Raw genomic sequence first — 25977 nt, 5'->3', positions numbered from 1 at the left:
CTAATGAGAATTTCTAGGGTTCTCTAGAGGCTTCAGGAAGAACAAAGAAAGTGTGAATGGAAGTTGTAAGTAGTTTCTTGGTTTTAATGTTGCTTGGAGGAAATATGGGAAATAAACATAAGACATTAATACAATTTAGCTTCCTCAGTGATATATTTCTATTGCACAACTTAGCTTTAATAATAACAGAAAATTGAGGTGTTATAAATATTTCAAATGCATATAAATGTCATTTTACATTGCCTGAAATACTGGGCATAGCTTCAAAGTTATGGTCGAACTGAATTTGAAGATGTGTTTATATAAAAGCACTTTTCCTCTAAGATCATATTTTAAATTGTGTTTCTTAGTCTTAGAATCAACTGGCTGCTTTCAAAAATACTTTTGTTTGATTAATTAATGCAGTCTTCTACATTTAGTGAAGCAAGGAAAAAATAAAACACTGTTAAAATCTAATTCATCTCTGTCTTCATAATATAGAAATTCTTGGAATTGACTTGAAAATAACAAAATATCAGTCTCAGAGCACACACCCACTATAAGATGGTGCTAAAGTGTCCTGAGAGACTGGCGTCCTAACAAATAATTTGTCATTATAAGGATACAATATGCATGCTTTGTAGTGTAAACTTTAATACAGAGAAAGAACAAACCAGGAAGACTTAAGAACCAAGAAGTCATCCAACAAAAAACCTACATACCTATATATAATTTTGTCATTTTATAATTTTTTGAACATAGTAAAATTTTTATGAATGCAGTATTCTAGATACAAGTGGGATACCACTAGGTAAGAACTGAATTTACCTCAAAAGTCTATGATAGTACGGATTCAGATAAACCAAGGTTTAAGATAGCCACTTCACTGTTCACATTTTAATCAGTGCTGACCAAAAGCTAAAACAATTTATTTTAGGCTAAGATTTTCGGTGAAATCATAGAACACATCTACTATTTAATGAAGGTGATACATAGTCATTTAAAGGAGGTCAGGACAAGTCAATCCACAGAGAGCCCTTACAAAGACTAAGCACCAAATGACTTGTTGTGGCTTTCATTTTGGGCCACCTTAAATTTTATTTTGTTTAAATGTGTTTTCCATTAACACATACAAATACTTTCAGGCAAAAGTTTTAACATGGAACTTTCTGCTTAGAGATCTTACCCTGTGTTACTTATGATAGTTTCTAATCAATGAATACTACAGAACAATCCCAAGCCAATGCTTAATTGGTTATAATTCTAAGATGCAAAACTTTTCCTTTAAAGTTTTCTGGTCCCTGAAAATTCAGTAGAGCCAAGTGCATTAACAGGCCATAGTAATTGTTTTTTTACAAAAGTCTTACCCAAAGAAAATAATGAATAAAATAACTACTTAAGCTCTCATACATAATCTTTATAATTTCTACCAGGTAAGAAATAATTACAGTGCCCTTCAGGCTTGCTCTATGCCCCACAGAATCCAAATGAACCGACAAAGAATGCAACATTTCAACTACCTAGGAACTATATACTAAAGTGAAACTCTGGAAGGCATACTACTATACTTTGAGAAAACACTATTAACAGATAAGCATGTGTTGAAGAGGCGGTTAATAAGTGACACATTACAAATATTATGTTTATGCATATAACTTATAAAATAGAAAGTACTCTTCTCCCAAATAGTATAGCATCACATTAACATTATATAATTAAGATTGAAAGCTTTTTTACACACATCCATTACACCTCACAGCAGTATACACCTTAGATATCCTCTTTGTGATCTAACATATGCCAACCATGGTTTCACAGACTTGTACGTTTGAGCAGGCTAAAACATCATTCCGCTTTATCTATTTAACTATGATATGTGACAAAGTTAAGCAGTTGCAGGAAATAAAGGTTTATGTTCAAATAAAGAAACACATTAAACCTGCACAACAAGATAAAAAACACATCTAAGTACACAATATAATTCTAACAGGAGGATGGATTATGCCCCAGGTATTATAGAGTATGTGGGAATAGTTTGGAGCGTGGTTCACCATTTCAATACATTAAGATACATGGACCTAAATGATTATCAAATCTATAATAACTACTAGAAACTCAAATGTGAACTATTAGTGTTTTTCCAGTGAATTGTCATCTAGTTTACGGCTTAGGACTACTCTGAGCTCTTCTGCCATTACATATTTGCTATCAGTGAAAATTAATATCCAAACAATAGGGAGCAGTCTGAATCACATGGCATTTTGAAAAATTACAGTGACTACATATCTAAAATTATTTTTGTATTCTGAAAATAGTGCTATGAAACTCAATTATTTCCCCAGCTTTTTAGACTTTCTACTGTTACAGATAATTCAAATTAAACATTGTTTCCTACCAGTTCTTTACTAGAGAAAGTAAAAGCAATGTACATTCTAGTCTCTTAAGGTTTGTGCTTTAGCCATGGCAACACTACTTTAGGCATTTATTGTGCTACTTTAACATAACTGAACGTGAGGAAAACTGATAGTTCAAATTTTGAATATTTTTTGTGGTGGCAGCCTTATTTTAAAACTAAAAGCAAACAAACAAAATCCCCCCAAATCTATATCAAATCTAAAATCAGATGGACGCTTTGACAACCTCAAGTAGGAACTTAAGTCTGTAAAAGAAATTTAGACGTGGAAAACTGCTACTGAAAACTATAAAATCTAACCTTGTTCTTACTCACTTTGGCTTTTTTAAAATGAATATTTGTGATAAAATAACTTTAAAGATAACTCCAGCTGTTACATAGGGCATCATTTGCCAGTGCTTTGTAATAGAGATATATTTTATAAGTATATTAACTTGAATGCTTTCAAAGAATTTTTTTTAAAGCTCTTAAGTTTCCGCTGTTTAGTTTCTAAAAATATGTAATTTGGGTCTCTGATAACTTTAAATATCGAGGCTCATATGGAGATCATTTCCTGAACATGGCTACCCTGTAACAGAACTGATTATTTTCTCATACAAACAGTTCTGCAGGATACTGCTAGATCTGCTCTACAAAAGTCTTGCCAGTATTTTTAGACAATTGCTTATAATCCATTTAAAAACTTTCTACCACCAGAGGCAAAGTACCTAAAAGAGAAAGTAAACTTGCTTCTAGTTTACTTATCCTAAATAAACTCTTATAAAACCATGTGGAAAAATTAATGTATGGAAAGTAATCTCCTTATTTTCTGACCTGTCAGCCAAAAAATTACTAATTTTCCCTGGTAAAAACAGAAAATTACCATAAAACATCTTCCTGTTTAAATTAAAAGAACCATTCTAAAGCCTTTTAACATGAAGGCATTAAAAAAGAGCTTAAAACTCAAGATGATATTGAAATGAAAGCTGTGGTCAAAAATTTGTGTTCATAGTAAGATGAAAATCATGCCACTGCAAAATTCCGTATGCCTTTGACACTGACATGAAAAGATTTTAGTCTTTTGGTCACTTGAACCTGTTACTGAATATAACAGTAAGTCTTTAAAAAGAGGGGCATCGTTAAGGTAAATACGTCATATACCAGTAAAACATAGTTTGAAATAAACAGTCATCTTCTGCCAGCGATCTTAATAAATAAGGACAGTTGTCTACTATCCCTTCCATTTTGAGGTGGATCCTCTAATCAGAAATAATTCCTTTAAGTTACTGTGAGCATTGTTGCCTGGCAGCAGCTTCAGTTTCCTAGGCTAGTCTTCCAGTAATTAAGTAATCTCCGAAGGAATAATCATACATGACAAAAAGGTAAAAGACTAGGGCAGTTCTTCCATGTATAGACATTTCAGGAGAAACAACTTCAATTTTAAAGATAACCATTAGGTTTAAGGTATTCCAGCACACTCTAAACCCTAAGTTTTGCTTTACAACATCGGTGACTTAAATTAACAATAAGCCCTGGCTGGTGTGGCTCAGTGGATTGAGCACTGGCCTGCAAACCAAAGGGCTGTTGGTTCGATTCCCAGTCAGGGCACATGCCTGAGTTGTGGGCCAGGTCCCCAGAAAGGGGAGCGCAAGGGGCAACCGCACATTGATGTTTCTCTCCCTCTCTTTCACCCTCTCTAAAAGTAAATAAACAAAATCTTTTAAAAAATAAAATTAACAGTTAGTATAATGGTGAGTCTTTTTTGTTTTGCCTGCAGCTCTATATACATTGACAAACTATTCTGCATCACATGATTTCAAATGAAATAAATATAAAAATTAACACACAATCTTAATACTCCACATTATTTATCTTGATCACAGTGGTGGTAACCTCCTGGTCAACAATCTTGTGAGTTGAGGAGCTGATTCTCATTCTCATATCCATTGGGTAGATGTGCTCTCCTCAGCTGGTCTGACTGAGGTATAGAGCCTCCATTCTTTACATGGGCAGATAGGAAAGTGTGGATAGCTGGTTGATCAGCCTTCTCAATGGGATGTTGGCTTCCAGGCACATTTTCACAAAGTCCTGGATAACACTGACTTTCTCTCTTTGCTCAGTACTGCTGCACTAAAAGGAGGCAGTTAAGAGACCTTTGCTTTAATCTCCAGTTCTGCTTTCTTCTTGGTATGTCTTTGACTTGAGGTGGTCACTAATAGCAGACTTGTGAAGATGATTCAGAACCACATTGCAAGAAGTGCAGAAGAGTTTTCCTTCATCTTTGCGTAGCTCTCCTAGTAATTCAGTGACTCGATCCAGGGGAGTCTCACATAGAAAGCAGTCTTAGAACAGTTTCAAGCAGGTGCTGCTATCACTACAAACCTTTCCATTCTGCCTTTGCATAAGGTTTAGAGCAAAATAACAGTCATCAGAAGTTTTCAAGTTTGAATGTTTACTGGACTGGCTTCCCGGTTTCTTTTTTTCATCTTGATATTTAGTAATAAAGGATCCCCAGCACAAAACCAGAGATGCTTGAAACCCTGGCACTTTCTGTGTGTTCAAACCAGACATACTTTCAAATCAGTTTTCAACAAGTGGTGGTAGGGAAGGAGTTTCTGAGGCTTGCACCCCATTTTCCCTGCAATGCTGGGAAGTCATGCCTTTACGTAGGATCCAGGCGGCCGCTAAGAGAAGTGGGTCGTTTTATTTTATCTAAATTCTTTGGATTTCTGTATATAATCTGACTGATGATCTTTGTCTATCAACTTACCAAAGCTTTTAAAATTAGGAACACTTTTAATTGTTTAAACTTAAGCTGACACATCCATTCATTTCCAATTGTCCTGTTCTAGCATTAATCAAACACTTTCTGCAGAAAAGGGAGCAAGGAATTTGTGAGCCAGAGGTACATGTAATTGTTTAATTGTAAGAGTCACTCATGATAGAGAGAAGTTGAAACAGTGTATCTTCAACCTTCTAAATCAGTAGGCTTTGAAATGCTTCTATCTTTACATATTTGTGACTGTGTGGTGGTGTCTGTACTGCTTATACTAATACCATCAGTATTAATAACAATAATAGCAATAATAGCACATTTATGAAACACTTGCTCTGTCCCAAGTGCTGTTACGTATTTAATTTATTTTTTATTGTTGTTCAAGTACAATTGTCTCCATTCCCCCCAGCACTCTACCCTGCCCCACCTACCCCCACTTCCCACCCTTAATCCTACCCCCGCATTTGGCTTTGTTCATCAGCCCTTAATACATGTTCCTTGACGACCCTTCCCCTTCTTTCTCCCATTTCCCCTCTCCTTGATCCCCACTGGTTACTGTCAGTGTGTTCTTCATTTCAATGTCTCTGGTTCTATTTTGCTTGCTTGCTTGTTTTGTTGATTAAGTTCCACTTATACCTGAGGTCATATGTTATTTGTCTTTCACCGCATGACACATTTCACTTAGCATAATGCTCTCCAGTTCCACTCATGTCACAAAGGGTAGGAGCTCCTCCTTTCTTTCTGCTGCATAATATTCCATTGTGAAAATATACCACAGTTTTTTTGTCCACTCTTTTACTGATGGGCATTTATGTTGCTTCCAGCACTTGGCTATTGTAAATTTTGCTATGAACTTTGGAGTGCATAGGTTCTTTTGAATTGATGTTTCAGGATTTTTAGGGTATAATCCCAGCAGTGAAATTGCCAGGTCAAAAGGCAGTTCCATCTTTATTTTTCTGAGGAAATTCTATATTGTTTCCCACAGTGGCTGCACCGGTCTGCATTCCCACCAACAGTGTGCTAGGGGTTCCCTTTGCTCCACAGCCTGCCGGCATTTATTGTTTGTTGATTTAATGATGCCCATTCTGACCAGTGTGAAGTGGTATATCATTGCAGTTTTAATTTGCACCTCTCTGATGGCTAGTGATGTTGAGCATCCTTTCATGTGCCTCTGGGCCCTCAGTATGTCCTCCTTGGAAAAGTGTGCATTCAGGTCCTTTGCCCATTTTTCAATTGAATTGTTTGTCCTCCTGGAGTGGAGTCATATGTGTTCTTTATATATTTTAGAGACCAATCCTTTGTCCAAGGTATCGCTGAAAAATATATTGTCCCGTATGGATGGTTCCCTTTTAATTTTGCTGATTTTTTTTCATTAACCGTGCAGAAGCTTTTTGATTTGATGAAGTTCGATTTGTTTATTCTTTCCTTTATGTCCCTTTCTCTAGAGGGCATATCAGTGAAAATACCGCTGCATGGTATAGCTGAGATTTTCATGCCTGTGTTCTCCTTGAGGACTTTTGTGTTGTCATGACTTACAGTTAAGTCTTTTATCCATCTTGAGTTTATTTTTGTATATGGTGTAGGTTGGTGGTCGAGTTTCATTTTTTTGCATGTAGCTGTCCAGCTTTGCCAACACCAGTTGTTGAAGAGGTTGTTTCTACTCCATTTTACGCTCCTGCCATTTTGTCAAATATTAATTGACCATAGAGACATGGGTTTATTTCTAGGCTCTCTATTCTGTTCCACTGATCTATGTGTCTGTTCTTATGCCAGTCCCAGACTGTTTTGATTACAGTGGCCTTGTAATGTAGTCTGATACCAGGTATTGTGATTCTTCCTACTTTGTATTTCAAATCCTCATCTCATGTAGCCCCCGCACTTACCCTAGATGCTATCATTATTGTTTGATAGGTAAAGAAATGAGGCTATGGGAGATTAAACAATGTCTTGTTTATATAGCTACTAAATGGCGACGCTGTGTTTTGAACCCAGGTTTGTTTTTAATCAATTACTTCCCTATGTTGTAGCATTGACTTTTAATGGCTTTTATGCCCTCAGTAATTTGTACGTTTTTTTTGCATGATTTAACTGATTCCTTTTTAATCCTATAGTTTAACATATATTATATTATCTTGTGAAATGTATTATCCTGTTATCCTGGCACTGAAGTTATTTCTTCAGAGCTTAAACCCCAGCTAGGTAGTTGTACTTTCATGGAAAGGAATAAGATTATTTCTTTCTATGACTAAGATTTTTAAAGGCATTTTCTGCATAGAATCTATTAACTATAAAACATTGCTATGACTTGGCATCTGTTTCTTCTAATAATGAATGATGCAGTCTTCATGTCATTAGTCATTTGATAAAGGTGTGTTTTTTTGAAGTATATTTTATTGATTATGCTATTACAGTTGTTATATTCTTTTTTTCTACCCTTTATCCCCCTCCGCCTGGCACCCCCATTCCCTCCAGCACCCTCCCCCAACCGAGTTCATGTCTATGGGTCGTGCATATGAGTTCTTTGGCTTCTCCATTTCCTATGCTGTTCTTAACTTCCCCTGTCTATTTTCTACCTATCATTTATGCTTCTTATTCCCTGTGCCTTTTCCCCCATTCTCCCCACTCCCACTCCCAACTGATGACCTTCCATATGATCTCCATTTCTGTGATTCTCTTCCTGTTTTAGTTGTTTGCTTAAATTATTATTTTTTTTTATTTAGGATCAATAAAATGATAGTTGTATGCTGATTGTCATTTCACTGTTCATAATTTTGATCTTCTTTTTCTTAGATAAGTCCCTTTAACATTTCATATAAAAAGGGCTTGGTGATGATGAACTCCTTTAATTTTACCTTATCTGGGAAGCACTTGCTCTACCCTTACATTCTAAATGACAGCTTTGCTGGATGGAGTAATCTTGGTTGTAGGTCCTTGTTTTTCATCTCTTTGAAAACTTCTTGTCAGTTCCTTCTTGCCTGCAAGATTTCTTTTGAGAAATCAGCTGATAGTCTTATGGGAATTCCTTTGTAAGTAATTCTGATAAGGATTTATTAATATATATGGGATATATAGAATAATGAAATGAAATTTTCATGGGGTTCCTTTGAGGTTAGCTTCTCAACATTGTAGACACATTAATATTATTTTAATATGACTTTCTTTTAGCTGTGAGTTAGGGAGACTCTCCTGTTTCAGTAATTTTTGCTACAAACATTACATCTGTTAGGCACAATAACAGGTGTTCAGTTGATAGCATTTATAATTCACACAGATACTCATTTACATTTAGAATTATTGTTCTAGCTAAATTAGTTTTATTTTGGCAAATAGAAACTATTTATATTGAAATCCAGTGGACATTTTTAACACCGCTATATAAAGCTGCAAAGTGGTATGCTTTATTCCAACTTTATACTAATGGCAGTTAAACCAGTTCCAGACTGTATCTTGCATGACATAAGAAGTAAGAACAAGAGATTTCTCTGATTTGTTGAAGAGATATACTCAATTTAGAGAAGTATATCAATTTAAATCTGGTAGCTTTTCCAAGTTATTGCATATAAGGAATTGCTTTAATGAATTAGTCATTGTTGGTCAGAGTAAATTTAATTCTTTCTTTTTAATAGGTTATTCAGTAATATCGGGTTATTTAATTAGCATTCCATAATTTTAAACTATGTTTTTGGTATTACTATTTTCATTATTATATTTTTTATTTGTACCATTATTTTTGTTTTGCTTTTGTTTTTTATTATTTTTCCAGTTTTATCATGATATAATTGACATAAAGTTATGTAAGTTTAGGGTGTATAACATGATAATATTGTATATTGATTACCGCAATAAGTTTAGTGAATATCCCTCACCTCACGTAGTTAAACATTTTTTTTCCTTGTTATGGGAACTTGTAAGGTTTACTCTGTTAACAACTTTCAAATGCATACTGTAGTATTGTTAAGTATAGTCATCACACTGTACCTTATATTACCAGAATTTATTTATCTTATAACTGGAAATTTGTACCTGTTGACCACCTTCATCCAATTCCTCTACCCTATCTCCCCTTGCCTCTGGCAACCACAAATCTTATCTCTGTTTCTATGATGATATCTTTTTTTTTAAATCAGTATTTAACATCTGGTAAGGTAGGTGTGCAATTGAATGATGTAAATCTTGTTAGGTGTCCTGCAAATACTACATGGGAGATGATCCAAGAAATTAAAAGGTGTAACTTAAGAATATAAGTTCCATTTTAACACACGCTTCTAGGAATATACTTGCACTTGAATACGGGTTCACATTTTTGTGCATGACCATCATGTTGGAAGAATTTTAACTTTTTATTGTTCTTGATAATGCTATCTATACCAACATATAACACATTGCCTTAAAATTAACCAGCTTAAATGAATACACATTTATTTTCTTGTAGTTTCAGGAATCTTGGCAGAGTTCAGCCAAGTCCTCTGCCTCAAGGCCCCTCACAAGGCTATATAAGGTGTTATTAGGGTTATAGTCTTACCTGAAGGCTTGGATGGGGAATTACTTGTTTTTAAACTCATTCCGATGATTTTTTACAGCATTCAGTTTCTCTAGAACTATTGGACTGATCTTGAAGGTGACACTTGCAATTTGGGAAGGCCATGAAAAACTCTAACAGAAGTTGGCGTTATTGTTTTAACCCCTCCAATTGTGTATTAGTTCTCACTGAAAAGCCTTTCCTATTGAAACCTATATTGAAAGTGTTTCAGAATTCCCTTATAAGGAAATTCTTCAAGTTGTTTTGCAAGTTTATGTCACTATTATAGTAAAAGCTGAGGGTTCTGAACTAATTTAGCATGCCTTGCTTTATATATCTTGCTTTATCCTCTAGCATCCACCCTCAATAAGAGGAGGGGCCATATGGAGTTAGATTCTGTCAGTCATGTTCTTCTGTCTTCTTGGAGACTTCCAGTTCATGTGACTTCAAGAAATGCAGTAATCTAAGCACCTAAATTACTCTTTACACCTGTAATGCAAATATTAATGCATTCTACGTCATGTGGGGTTTTGAGATCCAGGTCATTTCCAAATGCCTGCTAAGAGGTGACTGTGTGTAACATTTGCAGGCACAACAGCATATTTCTTTGGCTGAAAGGAATCAATATGTCAACCTACCAACATATATGTTTTATAAAATATATAGTGTCAAATATATATTTTATATTTGCTTTTAAAAAGTTATTGAAAATGTATAAATCATTTAAAAGGTTGTGGGAAGCTTGAGTTTCTACCAAGTGTTGTCAAATGCTTATTAAATAAAAAGCATGCTATGTCATTTAAATTTTTTTGTATGAGAAGCACCTGATCATTTATAAGAATCATTCTATTTAATGCCCATCAGTACCAGCTCACTAAAAGGTTTAGCATCCATAGACACTTATTTAAATTTTCTGCACTTTACAATTTTGAATTAAGGTCAGATAAGAGGATTTCCATAAAATATTTTCACCTTGAATCATTGAAAGGAATTATATAAATGGACTTTGATAACTGGTGATATTAATAATGTGTGCATTTGAAATATATTAATCGTTGGAGGACTTCAAGATGGCGGAGGAGTGAGTGGAAGTCACACTGACCTCTTCCCAGGACCAACCTGGGATTACAACTAAATTGGGGAGAAATCACCTGGAAAACAGCTAAACAGTAGCACGAGAGGAGCCTTAAAACCATGGAGAGACAGAGGAATCAGCTTTAGAACAACCTAATTGGTAAGGAGTGCAGTAGAGGATCTAGAAGGTGGAATAGGCACCCACGGGTGGCAGCACGAGAGGGATATTGAAAGGCCAGTTGGAACCCTCGGACAAGAGCAGGGTCTAAACCATAAGCAGGAGTCTCCAGAATACCACACTGGAGCCCAAAAAGCACATAGAGAACAATCAGCTGTGAAAAGTGGCAGTGTGCTCTGTGCCTGAGACACGCGGCTTCACATGCAAAAAGCAATTTAAAGTGACAACACAAAAATTTGTAGTGGCAGCGACTTTGCCTGGGCTCAGGCAGAGCCTGGGGCTGAGTGGGCTGGAGCTGTCTGAGGAGAGACTGGAAAAGGAGGCTTGGGGTAAGAACTGAGAAAGTGGCTGCCGGGTCCGTGTGCTGAATCATGCCCCATTTTGTAACAGCCATCTTGCAAAGGCAGACCACTCCCCTGAGTGGCAGGAGCCTGAAAGGACACATTAACCCCGCCTACATGTGGGACTCTGCCTGTCCCTGACTACTGAGGGCAGAGAGACTGGATTAACTGGAGGAGACAGACACAGACAGTAGATTCCTGGAAGTCTCTTAAAGACTACCTAAGGTGAGACAGGGTCAACAGCTGACATCATCAGAAGCAGATCGAGAGAGAGAGAGAGAGAGAGAGAGAGAGAGAGAGAGAGAGAGAGAGAGAGAGAGAGAGAGAAGGTGATCTCCTAACAGAGAAGCTCACACTGCAATGTCAGGAAGTCAAGGCAGATCAATTTAAGAAGCAGAAGCAAAAAGGAAGAGTCTCACAAATAATGGGAAGAAAAGGAAACACCCCCTGCCCCCAATTGAAAGGAAAGGAAGAATCCCCACAAAGATAATTAAATGAAATAGAGGCAAGTAAACTTATCAGATATTGAGCTCAAAGAGAATTGCCAAAACCTACAGGGGAAACTATGAGGAACTTACTGCAAACTATATCAGCATGAAAAAGGACATAGAAACTATCAATAAGAGGCAAGAGGAAATAAAGAATACAATTTCTGAATTGAAGAACACAGTAGAAGTAATCAAAAGCAGGCTAGATGAAGCTGAGGGCCAAATCAGCGAGCTGGAGGACAAGGTAGAAAAAGGCTCCCAGAAAGAGCAATAAATGGGAAAAAGACTCAAAAAGAATGAAGAGGAATTGAGGGAAATGCAGGACAACCTGAAACATAATAATATCCATATAATAAGGATACCAGAAGGAGAAGAGGAACAAGAGATAGAGAACCTGTTTGAAAAAGTAATGATAGAAAACTTCCCTTATTGGAGGAGAGAAAAACTCACACAAGTCCGGGAAGCACAGAGGGTCCTATTCAAGAGAAACCCAACGAGGCCCAGTCTAAGGCACATCGTAACTAAAATGATAAATATCACACACAAAGAGAGAATCCTAAAGGCGGCAGCTAAGAAACATGTAGTAACATACAAGGGGGCTCCGATACGGCTAGCAGCTGACTGCTCAACAGAAATACTTCAAGCCAGAAGAGAATGGCAAGAAATATTCCAAGGAATGAAAAGCAAGGGCCTGCAGCCAAGACTGCTCTACCCAGCAAGGCTCTCAATTAAAATGGAAGGCGAAATAAGGAGTTTCCCAGACAAAAGAAAGCTAAAAGAATACACCTCCACCAAACCAGCAGTGCCAAGATATGCTAAAGGGACTGCTTCGAGAAGATGAAGAAAAAGAGTGAGAAAGAAAGGATCACAGGTACAAAGGGAAAAAAATGCACACATACCTATCAATGATAACTTTAAATGTAAATGGATTAAATGCCCCAATCAAAAGACATAGGATAGTTGAGTGGATAAGAAAACATGACCCTCACATATGCTGCCTGTAAGAGACCCACCTCAGGACAAAGGACCTACAAAGACTGAAAGTAAAGGGATGGAATAAAATATTCCAAACAAATGGACAGGGAAAAAAATGCAGGGGTGGCATTACTTATATCAGACAAAATAGATTTAAAAACAAAGGACGCAAAAAGAGACCCAGAAGGACTGTTTATGATACTCAAAGGAAGACTCCATCAAGAAGATATAAACATTGTAAACCTATATGCACCCAACACAGGAGCACCCCAATATATAAGGAAAGTCTTGGAGGACTTCAAGAAATATGTAGTCAACAACACAATGATAGTAGGGGATTTTAACACCCCACTGTCAAAAATGGGCAGAGCTTCCAAACAAAACATCAATAAGGGCATTGTGAAACTGAATGACATATTAGACCAAATAGTTTTAACTGACATATATAAAACCTTTCATTCCAAAGAAGCAATATACACATTCTTTTCAAATGGACATGGAACACTTTCAAAGATAGGCCACAAAACAAGCCTCAACAAATTCAGGAAAATTGAAATAATAACAAGCATTTTCTCGGACCATAAGGTCTTGAAATTAGAAATGAAACTCAAGAAAAAAAAAACTGAAAAACATTCAAACTCAGGGAGAATGAAGAGTGGCCTGTTAAACAACAAATGGATCAGTAATGAGATCAAAGAAGAAATAATTTTTCTGAAAACAAATGAAAATGGATGCACAACAGACGAAAACCTATGGGACATAGTGAATGCAGTCCTGAGAGGTAAGATCTTGGCAATACAGACCTACCTGCAATAGATAGAAACATTTTAAATAAATGACCTAACCCTCTCTTCAAGAGCTGGAGAAACAACAACAACCAAAGCCCTGAGTGATTACAAGGAAGGAAATAATCAAGATCAGAGCAGAATTGAATGACATAGAGATGAAAAAAACAATTCAAAGAATCAACCAATCCAGGAATTGGTTCTTTAAAAAGATAAACAAAATCAACAAGCCTTTAAGGATACGCATCATGAAAGTAAGGGAGAGGACTCATATAAATAATACCACAAATGGAAGATGAGAAATAACAACTTATACCATGGGAATACAAAGAATTGTAAGAAACTACTATGAACAGTTATATGCCAAGAAATGTGAAAACCTGGGTAAAATGGACACATTTTTAGAAAAATATAACCTGCCAACACTGAATGAAGAAGAAGCAGAATGCCTGAACAAACCAATAACAGTGGGTGAAATTGAAGCAATGGTCAAAAATCTCCCAACACCAAAAAACAAAACAAAAAAAAAAACAACCAAACAAACAAACAAAAAAACCTGGACTGTACAGTTTCACGGGGAATTTTAGAAAACATTTCAGGAAGGGCTGACTCCTGTCCTTATCAGACTATTCCAAATAATCGAAGAAGAGGGAAGGCCCCCAAACTCTTTTTATGAGGCCAGCATCATCCTAATCTGAAAACTAGATAAACGCATAACAAAGATAGAAAACTACAGGCTAATATTGCTTATGAATAGAGGTGCTAAAATCCTCAGCAAAATATTGGCAAACTGCATCTAGGATTACATTAAAAAGATCATCAATCGTGATCAAGTGGGATTCATCCTAGGGATGCCAGGATGGTTCAATATTCACAAATCAATAAACATAATACATCACATAAACAAAAGAAAAGGCAAAAACCACATGGTCATCTCAATAGATGTGGAAAAAGCATTTGATGAAGTACGGCACCTATTTATGTTAAAAACACTCAGTGGAATGGGCATAAAGGGGGCATACCTCAACATAATGAAGGCCATGTATGAAAAACCTACAAGTAACCTCACACTCAGTGGGCAAAAGTAAAGGCTTTCCCACTAAGGTCAGGAACAAGACAAGGATGTCCACTTTCACCACTTCTAATCAACATAGTATTGGAAGTCTTAGCCACAGTGATCAGATAAGAAAACGAAATAAAATATATCCAAGTTGAAAATGAGGAAGTAAAATGATCATTGTTTGCATATGGCATGATAGTGTACATAGAAAACCCCATAGAGTCCTCCAAGGAACTACTCGACCTAATAAGTGAAGTTGGCAAAAAAAACAGGATACAAAGTCAAAATTCAGACATCAAAGACATTTTTGTAAACCAACAATGAAATATCAGAAATCAGGAAAAAAATCCCCTTTGCTCTAGCAACAAGAAAAATAAAGTACCCAGGATTAAACTTACCATGGAGCTAAAAGTCCTGTACACATAAAACTCTACAACACTGAAGAAAGAAAGAAGACACAAGTAAATGGAAGCATATACCGTGTTCATGGATGGAAAGAGTTAACATCATCAAAATATCCATACTACCCAAAGCAATTTATTGATTCAATGCAATCTTTATTACAAAACCAATGGCGTATTTCACAGACATAGAACAGGCATTTCAAAAATTTATATGGGACCATAAACGACCCTGAATAGCAGCAGCAATTTTGAGAGAGAAAAAAAAATGTAGAAGGGATCAGAATACCTGACATCAAACTATATTACAAGGCCACTGTAGCCAAACTAGTCTGGTACTGGCATAAGAACAGACATAGAGACCAATGGGACAGAATAGAGAGTCCAGAAATAAGCCCATGTCTCTATGGTCAATTAGTATTTAACAAAGGGGGCATAAAATGGAGTAAAAATAGCCTCTTCACCAAATGGTGTTGGGACAGCTACATGCAAAAAATTGAAGTTGTACCACCAATTTACACCATACACGAAAATAAACTCCATATGGATAAAAGACAAATATAAGTTATGGCACCATAAAAGCCCTAGAGAAGAACATTGGCAGGAAACTCTCAGATATTCCAAGCAGCAATATTTTTCACCGGTATGTTCCGTAGAGCAAGGGACATAAAGGAAAAAATAAACAAATGAGACTTCATCAAAGTAAGCCGCTTCTGCATGGCTAAAGAAATCATCAGCAAAATGAAAAGGGAGCCAATCATATGGGAAAATATATATATATGCCAATGATACCTCAGACAGGGGTTTGATGTCCAAAATATATAAATAAGTCACACAACTCCACTCAGGAAGACAAACAATCCAGTTAAAACATGGGCAAAGGACCTGGGTAGATGCTTTTTCAAGGAAGAGATACAGAGGGCCCAAAGACATTTGAAAGTATGCTCGGCATCACTAGCCATCAGAGAAATGCAGATCAAAACCACAATGAGATACCACCTCACACCATTCAAAATGGCCATCATAAACATATCAACAAACAACAGGTGCTGGCGAGGCTGTGTAGAAAAGTGAACACTAGTACATCGTTGGTGGCAATGCAGACTGGTGCAGCCACTGTGGAAAGCAGTGTGGAATTTCCTCAAAAAGCTGAACATGGAACTGCCTTTTGATCCAGTGATTCCCCTGCTGGGACTATACCCTAAGAATCCCAAAACGCCAATTCAAAAGAACCTATGTGCCCCAATATTCATCGCAGCACAATTTACAAGAGCCAAGTGTTGGAAGCAACCTAAATTCCCATCAGTAGATGATTGGATCAAGAAATCATGGTATATTTACACAGTGAAATACTACACAGCAGATATAAAAAAAAAAAAAAAAAAAACAACTTTCACTTTGCGACAGCATAGATGGAACTAGAGAGCATTATGCTAAGTTAAATAAGCCAGGCAGCGAAAGACAAATACCATATGATCGCACCTTTAAGCGGAACCTAACCAACAAAACCGCGATGCAAGGAAAATAAGACCAGCAACACTGAAAGAAAAAAAGAAACCAACAGAGACAAGAGGGAAGGAGGGCGGAGTGGACAGGGGAAAAGGAAGGGAAGGGTCAAGTCAAGGTACATATAGCAAGGACTCATGGGCAAAACCAAAGTGGGGGAGGATTGAGGGAGGAAGTGAGGGGAGGGGGCAGGGGAAAGTAGTGCGTGGAAGGCAGAGACAAATGTATTTGAAAAAATAAATTATTTTAAAAACCATATAAGGATAAATGTACACATTTTAATAAATACATTCTATTTTCTGCCTCCTCGTATATATTTGCATCTCCAGGTGGTCAAGCACATTAATACCCACATCCTAGCTAATTTTCATAATTCCCAATGTTTGTAATGATCATCGAATGTTCATAGGTACATGTTTGACAGGTATAAGGGAATATCCTGATGTACATGCTGCCCGACCACTGTTTAAGCTTGAAATGTTAAATGATGTGTATAGAGAGGTTAGATTTATTTGGATCTATCAAACATGGCAGATCATTGATGATGATTTTGATTCATTAGTTGTCATTAAGCCTCACTAGACCTGTCAAAGGATGATTAGATAAAGAGTAGGGATAACCAAAATAAAGAAGCATAATGTAGACATATAACTGTGCAAACTGAGTTTTGGCCACTTGATGCCTTTAATCCACATGACACAGTGATTTGTGCTGAAGGAAACAGGTGGTGTTTTTTTTTTTGTTTGTTTGTTTGTTTGTTTTTAACAGGTTTCAACAGTTGACGGAGGTGGGGCAGAGAGCACTCCTGCTCAGAGCCCTTCTCTCCCACAAGACCCGGCACTTTCCTTGCTCCCCAAAAGACTGCAAGCCAAGACCATGCCCAGAAGTTCCCCATTTCCTTGGCTGTCCTTAAGCTGGCTGTGCAAACAGTCCTCCATCCCCTCTGGAATGTGCATTGTGGGTGCAAAGAGTTGCCATCTTCTCACAGCAGCTCTCTCCTTCACGGTCTGGGGTGCACTGCTCTCAGTCCCCATGTAGCAGTCCTGGTCCCATGTGTCATGCTGCACTGGGACAGTGTCCTGGAGGCAGGGGCCCAGAGAGGCATGCGCCTCGCATGGGATCCTGCCTCCAGGAGTGGGTTTCCATTTATGCAGCGTCTAAGTCCCTGGTGGGCCCAGCATCTTCTGGTCCCACGAGTGCTCCCGTCCATGCGGGGAGCAGAGCCAGAGGCTCAGAATGTCCAAATGCCAAAAGGCCCATAGAGAGCTTGTGCCAAGCTCCAAGGCAAGAGAGTGACTTCTCTATACCAAGTGTGCATGAGCAAGAGAGGGAGAATGCGAGAGAGATTACCTTTACTTGAGAAAGTCCTCCCAAACTCCCACATGTGCAAGAAGCCAGTGGGAGTGTCCAGCCTCTCCTAGGATGCATCAGTGTGGACCGTTTTTTGTCAGCTCCTGTGTGTTTGACCCTCTTTCGGCTGCCATCTTTAGTCAGGGCAAGAGTTTCCTAGCCCCATGCAGGTAGGTGCACAGGCATCTGCCCATCCTTGGTGGGAGCATCTGGCCCCTGCAGCTCATGCAGACACTGTATGAGCCCTTCCCCGCCACCACCCAGTCTGTCAGCAGTCACTCTGCTTGTAGGTGGGTTCTCACAGTCTTGCTTGCAATTTGCCCTTGGTGGCAGTAGCCTCCTGCAGCTGCTTACTTCAAGAAGGCACAGCTGTTAAAATGCCTTTCTTATGCAATGTGCCTCAAAAGCTGTGCCTTCAGCTCTGTGGTCCCTGGCCACCCTTCCCAACCTCCTTTTTGCAGGATTTGGAGGTGGAGTTCCCTCTTTTTAGGGGGCCTTTGCTCCAACCTACCCTGCCACAGGCAGATCTATACTTTCTCTTTTTACCAGCAGCCATGTTATCTGCCACATACAGGGTTTGGCAGGAGTAATGCCTGCTTGAGTGTAGGGTAGTAATATGGGTGTAATAATTTGTAGTTTTAAATTGAACGTTTCACCTAAAATGCATATGGTGTGCTTGAGCATGATATAGTTATGTTACAAAATTACGTGCTTTATATTTTGTAATGAAAGTTTTTGTAATAAAAAAGGGGCGTTATTTCTGCTGGACCCTGTACATTCCTTTTGATGCTTTGTTACTTGCTCCTAATTGAAAGTATTTTGGATAAGGGATCTAAAGAAGAAATTTCGTGACAAAACCCATGTAATGGGTAACGTTTCATAATAGTAAGTATATTATACTTCAGACCACCACTTTTCTTTCTCTTTTAGGCCATGGGTATGGCACAGAATCACCTGTCTGTCCTCTCCCTGCCTGGCCCCCAAATCGTAGTAGTTTTCTCATTTCTTTTATTTAAGATTTTATTAGTGTTTTTGTGTGGCCAGACAATCTGATTTTGCTTTGCATTTTTTACATCCATAGTTATTCATGTGTGATGATCACAGCTGGTGATAGCTCAGGCAATGGCATTGGGTAGTGAAACAACCATGCGTAAAAGCAGAATAAATGAGGGAGCCTTATGAGGTAGTTAAGGGCAGGGCACTGGGACTGTCTCTATGTGGGGAATCAGAAAAGATGTTTAGAAATTTATTCCAAGTAGAAAAGGTGTAAGCAGGCTCTGGAGCCATTCTCTTTCAGTTCAAAACATACTTCTACCAGTTTGTAACTAGTGTGATCTTCAGTAAGGTACTTAATATGTCAATCTCTTCATCTCTAAAATGGAAGTAATCATATATCTAACCCTTAGGTTTATTGTGACAATTGAGTTAATGTTGTACAGTGTTTTAAATAGTTCTTGCCACCTGTGAGATGTGGTAGTTCTTGTGATCATTTTTTATCTCTGTCACTAACGTTTGCTTATTATAGCAGCAGGCTTTTTTTTTTTTTAACTCCAGATGGGCAGTCAGTTCTTTGTCACCTTTGGCAAAGAATATGGTCCACATCATGGACACTATTCCTACTTGATCGATGTCCCCACAGAGTCTGTTATCTGCCTAGCACTTAGTACAGCAATCTTATTTTGTAGGAAAAGAAATGGTGGGCCAGAAAGTTATCTCCTTAAGGTTGCAAAGCTAGAAATTAGCAGTCTGATTTTGTTGTCTTACTGATGGATCCTTTGGCACTATCTGCTCTTACTGGTTTAAGTTTGCATGTTCTTCTTCATTTTTGAATAATGGAAATCCTTCAGTCTAAGCACCATGTAGGAAATATATGAAATACTAACATGGGTGTAAGTTGTCTTGGTTTTCCCAGGAAAAAAGTGAACTCTGAAATGCAATTTATGGAATTATCTTTCTGTTGATATCTGTTATGAAACTGCATATATGAGGTCTTTCCAGAAGGTATCCAGCCATGTGCTATGAAACATAGAGATATTTATTGGAGAAGATACAAGATACGAGAAACATTGTATATAGGACAATGACACCTCAGTCCCCTTCAAAGTAGGCACTATGAGACCTCACGCAGTTCTCCCTGTCGCCATAAGCTGCCCTGTTGTATTTTCCTGAATCTCATCGATGACCTGAAATCTCTTCTCTTTCAAAGGTGATTTTAGTTTTGGGAGAAGCCAGAAGTCACAGGGTGCCAAATCTGGGCTGTAGGGTAGCAGAGTCACCTGGGTGATTTGATGTTTCCCCAAAAACTCTGCATGATATGTGATGCATGATGGGAGCATTGTCGTGATGAAGCTGCCAATCACCAGTTGCCCATTGCTGCAGCCTTCTGAATCATCCAGATGGATTCCATGGAGGAATGTTCAAACTTAATGCACAATGTGATGCAGATTCATTGCTTTACTCACTCAGTCATTTTGAATGTGATGGCCACACAGTACACAGGCTCACTCAATGGTGTCTACTGTCCCCACTGACTAGTACAGTGAAGTTATCATTGTTCACACATGTGCATTCCAGTCCACTGTCCTTGGCTGCTAGGTTACATTGATGCCACACGAACTGTTCTCATTATATTAATAATGGCTGGACTTTTTCTGGGCAGACATCATATATGTGCCCTAACATGTGATGAAAGTTTCACTTGGGAATGGAGGGAAATTAGGTTAATGACAAAGAAGAAAATGATTCAAGGATGGGTTTTGGCCATTGGGAGTAGGAGACATAGGCTACAAAAGAAATCAATGATAGGAATGTAATATTTTTTCTTTTTTTAATATTGCATTTATTTTTTAGAGGAGGGGGAAGGGAGGGAGAAAGAGAAGGAGAGAAACATCAATGTGTTGTTACCTCTCATATGTCCCCTACTGGGGACCTGGACAGCAACCCAGGCGTGTGCCCTGACTGGCAATCAAACCAGTGACCCTTTGGTTCGCAGCCCGGCATCCGATCCCCTGAGCCACATCCACCAGGGCAGACTGTAATAGTTTCAAATTGCCCACTGATCACATAAAGGTAGAATGTACTATTTCCAACCTGTCTACTTTTAAATTAAAGATCTGGCAACTGTAGAATGAAAAATTCTTTCATTTTTCCATAAATATAGATTGCTAAAAGTTTCAAGATTCACTCCATCCTGCAGCTTTTAGCTGGATATTACTGATTCTTCTCTCTCAGTTCTTCATTTAGAGATTCAGGTTTCCATAAACATACATTTCCATAAAACATTTAAAATATGTGTCTATTTTATGCATTTTGTAAAAATATAATATTTGTTTTAAATGAAAAACAATTATAGCACTGTTGATTATGACAAAATTAATAATTCCTCACATGTTTTTATTGTTATCTGCCATTAATACCTGTAAGTTCACTATCTAATGCCCCTTGTTTTCAAACACAGCTTTCAGTGCATTATTTTAGCCAGTTCAGTCTGGTTGTTCTCACTTCTGTATGAGTTACATGGTCTATTTATGTGCTCGTCACATACTACTTCCCCAAGTTAAATACCTGATGCCTCTGGTTCAACTAATCACAGCACATACCTCCTTCACAATCTTGTTTACCTCTTCTAATTATTACTGATACCAGCTTTGAGAATACTGAGGAGTGCTAACATGCCACAGTGGAACCTTTCATTCGCTTAACATGCATTCTATTCAGATGTGCATTTTGCTTGCTTAATGCTCTTGAGTTATTTCAAATGCTTTCCTTGGTGTCCTCAACCTGTTTCTAGCCTCCTGAGGGTAGGAAACAAGTAATGGATTTGTTTTGTTTCCTTGACAACATCACTGGATGTTTAGTTCAAGCTATTTCCTGACTATTCCTCAGTGGGGGGAATGTTCAGAGTGTAAGGATTTATTTTAAATTAGCTTACATAATAGGTTAGTGCAGGAGTTTGGGAGATTTATGATCTCTTTACAAATCCCAAGCCTGCTGGGACTATACCCTAAGAATACCAAAACGCCAATACAAAAGAACCTATGCACCCCAGTGTTCATAGCAGCACAATTTACAGTCGCCAAGCGTTGGAAGCAACCTAAATGCCCATCAGTAAGTGATTGGATCAAAAAGTTATGGTACATATACACAATGGAATACTACACAGCAGAAAGAAAAAAAGAACTACTAAACTTTGCAACAGCATGGATGGAACTGGAAAGCATTATGCTAAGCGAAATAAGCCAGGGGGCGAAAGACAAATACCATATGATCTCACCTATAAGCAGAACCTAAACAACAATGCAAAGATGCAAGGAGAATAAGACCAGCAACACTGAAAGGAAAAGAAATCAACAGAGACAAGAGGGAAGGAGGAAGGGGGGTGGGGAAAAGGAAGGGAAGGGGAAAGTCAAGGAACATATAGCAAGGACTCATGGGCAAAACCAAAGGGGAAGAGCTGAGGGAAGGAGGGAGGGAGGGAGGGAGGGAGAGAGAGGGGGGGCAAGGGAAAGTGGTGGGGGGTAGGCAGACAAATGTATTTGAAAAAATAAATTAAAAAATTAAAAAAATAAAAATAGTTCCTTAGGGAAGTCTTATTGCAACAAAGTTTAAGAATTACTGTACTGAAAATTAAATTTTCAAGTTTGGAAAAAAATGTAAATTTACATAAATTATAAAAAAAAATAGCAGGTCAAAAATAAAAAAAAAAAAACCCAAACCACATATATGTTATTAGTATGGAGTATATCATTGCTGAACTCTCTACCTTTGCCTATTCCTTATTTTTCTTAACCCTGAAAATGGGAAAAGGTCCTAGAAATTTTAGTCAATGAAGATTGTACTTGCAGCCTTGATTTTTTTCCCACCTTTCTTGGTAAAATTAGTCCTGTTTGGTAATTTGTTTTATAAGAGTTCTGCATTTGGAGGAATGTTGATTTTCCCTATTTGGTTCAATATTTCATGCGAGTTATTTTTTTTCTTGAAATCAGAATGAACATTCCAAGATCAGAGAGAGAAATGCTTCATAGATATAATTAGCTTTTCTGTAAAAGGGAAGGCTGGTGAACAAATAACTGTCTTGATAAATCAAGTTGTTAAACTATGAATATGTATGAGTCTCACTGGCTGAGAGTCTGTTGTCACTCAGTAGGTCAAATCTAATCCATGTATCCATAGTCTTAACTACTCATTTTCACATTGCTTAACTCTGTGTATTTAAGCATTACATGTTTTTTATAGATCTAAGTTTGATTATGTTATTAAAAGTTTTATCCATTATCTTTACTTTCCAATGAAAAGAAGTGATGACTTGTAGTGAATACATGTACATTTGCATCAGGTGTACGTGGCCCACCCCTGTGCAGACTATATCAAAGACAATCAAAATATCAGGAAGCAAAGCTGTGGTTTCATTTACATTTGTTGCAACTTTTTATGCGAATAAAGCCCACAGATACAACTGAGATTTTCCTAAAGCATGACTACATTGATTCCATAGAAGATTTTAATCATGAATTGTTAATTCAAGATCTAAATATCCTTCCTTTTCCCTTACTGTTTTAATTTGCTGTACCAAGACTGAACACTTTTCAATATATACTTATTTATGAGAGAGGACATAAATAAAGTATGTTCTAAGTTTTCTTAACATTTCTAATTCTTATTTTGTTTGCTCCAATATCACCAAGTAATGGAAGACAAATAACAGAGAGTGATTTTGGTGAAGGACAATATTACGGGATATTATTTTCATTGTTATAAAATAAATTTAATGTTTGTGAAAATTGGCAGGCTGTCCAGTCTTCGATCAAAGCCAGGCTGCTTTGTAGTCCAAATTGGAGATGACCTGTAGGTCTTTCCCATTCAAGTTTTCGAATGCAAACCACATTCCATTCTTGCCTTTATCTCTGTTTCTTCTATTTAATTTTTTAAATCTATGTTTCATGAGTCACATGCAAATATCTGCCTATGTATATGTTAACATGGCGTTTTCTTACGTGATGGCTTTGTAACATCTTTCTCAATTAAGGCAAATACTGAGTCAAAATTTCTTTTGTAAGAAAACCTATTTGCAGCAGATGATCTGTGTAAGAGAAAATTCATAGCTGTAGCTGTAGTGGTCTAATTTCAGATGTATACACTGAAACTACGTATTACTCAATTCCTGTATGATCTCTTTTGATTTGGACAAATTATATTTAAATATTTCTGTTGCTAGGTAGGTCTTAAAATGCTACTTTGCCATTGTGTTAGAGGTAAAACAATTATGTCAGGTCCTACTCTTAACTTGGTGTAGTAGGAATATGTTATGCTCAGACTGGAACACTGGTAAAAAGGTATGTCTTGAAACAAATCACAAGCTGTCAACATGTTGGTGATGAATTTCTTGTTTTCATTTGGATCAGTAGGTGGGGCAGTTCCCCAAGTGTGAAATCAACATTTAATCTTTCTTTTTATGAAATGCAAACCCTCCAGTGGCTAATTCATGAAAAATCAATGCTCAGGTTTTCTTAAGGTTAAATTGTTCTCATTTGTCTTGGAAAACATCTCACTTAGCCTATGAGTTTATATAATTTGGCAGAAAGGAAAATGTATTTTGAAATATTAAATTAACTCATTCTTGACCTTTTATTTTGGAATGGTAATGTGAGTGGATCTGATGCGATACAAATTAATTGTGTCAATACCTACTACTTTGTGCTAAGATGACATGACCTGAGAGCCAGGAACTGTTACACAAATGTAGCAGAATCTTAGTTGTCCAGGAACTAGGAGCAAGGAATTTGCTGTGTTGAAAACCTCTTGGAAGTTTTTAGTTAGACATTTTAGCATTTGCATTTATTAATCTGACTTACACTTTTATGGTTTGTTCTGGTATTTTGAACACAAGATCAGATCTACAGGAGACTAAATGCCCCAAGTTTTTCTCATCATCAACATCCTATGCTCAAATATTTTCAGTTGATTAATAATTTAAAATAAAGTATAGCTGTCTTTGTCATGTTAATAAACCTCTAATTTCATTTGCCTATTCATATATGAAAGAGGAGAAGCTAGTGACTTAAAACAACAGTGTAAAAGTTTGTATGTATATATGTTTATTTTATGAAGCTTTGGGGCCATCTTTTAAAAATGTATCCTCCAATCATTGCAAAGTTAGGTGGTAAAACAAGATTCAGTTGTTACTGGTTCTTAGTTTTTATTTTTATGAAAAGAACTGTACTTACTTTGCTGCTATTTTGACCACAGTATCATATACCAACATATTTCATATATTATACTTTTGCATCATACTTAATATTCATTGGCTTTCCTAGAGGGAAATTAGTCACATGTTATAAACCCGTGTAGTTAATTAGGCATTCATAAATGGCTGGTGCTATTTTCATTTTTTAATTGTTTTAATTAAAAGACAATTTTTAGACTACTTATAGGTTTCCTGAAAAAAATTGAGCAGAAAATACAGAGTTGCCATGTATACCCTCACTCTCCCCAAGTTTCCCATATTACTAATACTTTGCGTTAGTGGGGTACATTTGTTACAATTGGTAGGTCAATATTGATAGCATTGTTATCAACCAAAGTCCCTAGTTTACCTTAGGGTTACCTCTTTGTGTTATCTAGTCTATGGGTTCTAACTAAAGTATAATGGCATTTTTCCACCATTACAGTACCATGGAGAATGGTTTTAATGCTCAAAATATCCTGTGTTCCACCTATTCATCCTTCCCTCCTGGCAACCCCTTATCATTTTACAATCAACATAGTTTTGCCTATCCTTCTCAGATTGACTTCTTATACCCAGCGATATGCATTTAAAGATTGCTCCATGTCTTCATGGCCCAGTTGCTTACTTCTTTTCATTATCGAATAATATTCTCTTGTATGGATGGACCAGGGTTTGTTTATATCCTTTCACCTATTGAAGAACAGCTTGGTTGCATCTGGGTTTTGCCATTTATGAATGAAGCTGCTATAAACATTTGTCTACAGATTTGTTTTGTAGACATATTTTTTCAACTAATTTTAGTAAATACCAAGGAAAATGAAGGCTAGATCATACAGTAATAAGTGCATTTAATTTGGTATGGCTGGTACTATTTTATTCCTCCAATTCACAAAATTAGACTAATCACAATCCCTTAGTGCATAGCCCC

General features: G+C 37.2%; 1 protein-coding gene and 1 pseudogene across 2 annotated transcripts in view; one reads left to right on the top strand and one right to left on the bottom strand.

Annotated features, from left to right (window-relative positions):
• DIAPH2 (diaphanous related formin 2) overlaps nucleotides 1-25977 on the top strand; it is a 908710-nt gene that overhangs the window by 282043 nt on the left and 600690 nt on the right. The gene's annotated exons all lie outside the window — the stretch shown is intronic.
• Nucleotides 4272-4761, bottom strand: LOC129082217 (CGG triplet repeat-binding protein 1-like; annotated as a pseudogene).

The sequence above is a fragment of the Pteronotus mesoamericanus genome, unplaced genomic scaffold (genome assembly GCF_021234165.1).
Source record: "Pteronotus mesoamericanus isolate MK-2021 breed Mesoamerican mustached bat unplaced genomic scaffold, CSHL_Meso_final scaffold_12, whole genome shotgun sequence".
Lineage (NCBI taxonomy): Eukaryota > Metazoa > Chordata > Mammalia > Chiroptera > Mormoopidae > Pteronotus > Pteronotus mesoamericanus.
The sequence above is the reverse complement of the archived record's forward strand: the minus strand, read 5'-3'. Positions and strand labels throughout refer to the sequence as shown.